The 2,992-nt window shown below is 40.1% G+C and overlaps 1 pseudogene; it reads left to right on the top strand.

Moving 5' to 3' along the window:
• The first annotated feature begins 228 nt into the window (after positions 1 to 228).
• LOC149161711 (protein RETARDED ROOT GROWTH-LIKE pseudogene) lies at positions 229 to 1,472 on the top strand (annotated as a pseudogene).
• The last annotated feature ends 1,520 nt before the right edge of the window (positions 1,473 to 2,992 follow it).

Genomic DNA, 2,992 nt, shown 5'->3' on the forward strand with positions numbered 1-2,992 from the left:
CATATATATATATATATATATATATATATATATATATATATATATATATATATATATATATGATATACATAGGCTAGCAGTACACGACGTCTCACAGATGAAAAATTTGGAAGGATCGATGGTCGAGGCCACTTTCAACTTCACATGCCTGCTATATTTGAGATCTATTCTCTGGGAGGGACTCTTAGTGGGACTCCTAGTGTTCCATAATGAGTTGCAGGCACAAGCATGGATATTGTGAAACACATTCCTAACAAAGTCCTTGTGTTCATGTTCCTCTTTCATCCAAGGGTATATGCGATGGAGAAGGCCAGCATTGCGAACCCAAATCGATGCTTTCTTACTCTACAAGTCTCGAACTGAGGCTAGCCCTTGGTGCCTTCTTTCTCATGCATCTGGTCACATGCTGCAGGATCAAAGGGACTTAGTGCTTTAAATTCTTCACCATTGTCAATAGCACATTTTCAATTATTGTCCCCGAAAAACAACTCCGTATATGCTATTTCGCGTCTTCATTCCTAGCTAGACGAGGTCGAATGGATTCCATGGGAGAGAATAAATTGGTCGTTGAAGTTAGCTGTGAGTTTGTAATTGGACTCCAACATCAATAACAAACTAAATATATGTCTATCAAGGTCTTCTTCTTATCCACCAGTGTGGATTTGAAGAGCTTGCAAGTGGAGCATTTTTTCGACATTGTTCCCCCTACTACACGAAATGAAAACTATGCCATACTCAAGTGTAACAACACTTTACAACACCATACATCACATGTACCTATGAATGACAATGAAGAGAGAAGGGAGTCTTGGAGCAATTTCCATTATATGGTAGTCTTCCAATATGGATATGTTGTATTGTTCAACATTGTTGATCATGAAGAAGAAGGATATTTACAAATTGCCAAAAAATATGCTTCAGGTTTACTTTCTGAGGCAAGAAAGGATGATTATGTTGTAGTGGAGAAGCCATCTTTGGAGACATGGATGCAAGGTGGTCTAGACTATATAGTTCTGAAGAGATTTGATATTGATGGAATTCATATCATTGGAAGTGTGCTTGGACAAAGTATTTCTCTTGACCACTTTGTTCGATAGGTCGATGGTATGATGATAGAGTTTACAGATTTAAATCGAGGAATGGAAAAAATTGGCACATTTACCATGAAGCAAGAGAAACTCTTTCAACTTGTAGGAAAGGAAAATTCCAATCTTGGACTTTTTGAAAGGTCAGATATTGCCTAGAAAAATGAAAACTATGCACAAATTTGGGAGTATCTTCGAGATGAATATGAGCTAACCCAGCAGTTTGGTAGTTTGGACTTTAAAATCAAGTTTGTAGAGCATAATGTTTGCTATTTCCTGGAAATACTGCAAAACGTAAAGTCTGACTTCTTGAAGTGGCTTATCATAATATTGATAAGTGCAGAGATAGTTATTGCTATCTATAATTTTGTTCGGGAGTTTGTATAACATTGTTTGGGAGACTAAAATATCTCCAGTATAACTCATTCATGTGATACGCCATTGGTACAAGGCTAGATAGATCAAGTAAATATTTTCCTAACTAAATGAAGCCCATCAAATTCTTTATGGCGGACTTCATGTGAACATAGGAGACTGACTAAAGACATTAATATATCAATACAACACTCATATTTGTTATGGATCCTTTTCTCATTCTTAGGATCCCTCTTGTGCCACTTACTAGTGACAAAATCAAGAGTCAGAGTGGTTTTCTTTGGAGTTCCTGCTTCTTCGGGTAATTTGTGCATTTCTTTTTATAAATTTTCTGGCATAGCTTCAACTACCTATTGTTTAAATTCCACATCAACATCATTGGATGATCCAGGTGGATATTGGTGGCCACCTGCCAAGTCCACCTGGACCCCCACCATTGTCTTTCTCAGCATTTTCAGTTTCCTTAATTGTAGCACAACTTACTATTTTTAGCAGTTTTTCGGGTCCTGAACTTCCGGAGCCGTTTTGAGCGACGTTTTTTTCATGGGTCCTGGAATGTTGCTCGTTCCAACAATGATAGTGCTCGGATAGATCTTTCTAATGAGCTATTGTACGCGTCAAACGGAGATCATATGCCAAAGTTACGACCCTGGGAAGTTGATGTACCAATTTACCCCCAAACGGGGCCCACAGTTTGGCGTTTCATCTCCTAGGGTTAGGTTTTGGAATGTTAAGGGTTTTCCATTGTTTCTCAACAATAAATAGGCCTTCGAGCCTCATTGTAACACAGTTCAGAGGCATGTAGCCATCACATCTCTTCTCAGAGATAAGCTACCATCGCCCTAGCTGGTTTATTTCCATTTCTGGTTGTAAGCATATTTCAGTATTTTCCATTAATGAAATGAAGTATTATTTCCGCTGCATTTTTGTGTATATGGTTATCTCTGTGATTTTTTGCGTTCTTGTTTAAATCCGGATCAGTGGTATCAGAGCGGTCTGCTTTTTCTCTGTTTTTCTTTGCATGTCCCCAACAAGGTCGGGATATAAGGAGTTAGGGCTTGAACTGGTTGAACCTTTGCAAGACCAGCCTCGCAAATCCCGACGGCCTCCCATGGCGGACGAGAAGAAAGACGAGGGGGCAGGAGATCCCATCAAAATCTTGCTCGAAGAAGCCCTCGAGCGACAACGGAACGCGATGATGGACAGCTTTGCCCAGATCCTTCAGCGGCTATCCAGAAGCAACGCATCGGCTTCCAGCAGCTACTCTGGAAATGCCACACCCTTTAAGGTACAAGTTAATTTTGAAATCCCCATATTCGAGGGTCAGATAGACGCAGATGCCGTAGATAAATGGTTAAATCTGCTAGAGGGTTATTTTTCTGTTCATGAATTTTCGAGTCGGGAAAAGATTGTTTTTGCTCTTCTCAAAGCAGCCCCCCACGTCAAGGATTGGTGGGAAACCTACTACGAGCAGAAGGATGAAAGTACTGGCTCACTATTTTCAGCCGCACCCACCTGGGATTCGTTCCGGG

This window comes from Pinus tabuliformis, chromosome 5_2 (genome assembly GCF_031772625.1).
Source record: "Pinus tabuliformis cultivar Carrire ecotype Pingquan chromosome 5_2, CPIR1, whole genome shotgun sequence".
Lineage (NCBI taxonomy): Eukaryota > Viridiplantae > Streptophyta > Pinopsida > Pinales > Pinaceae > Pinus > Pinus tabuliformis.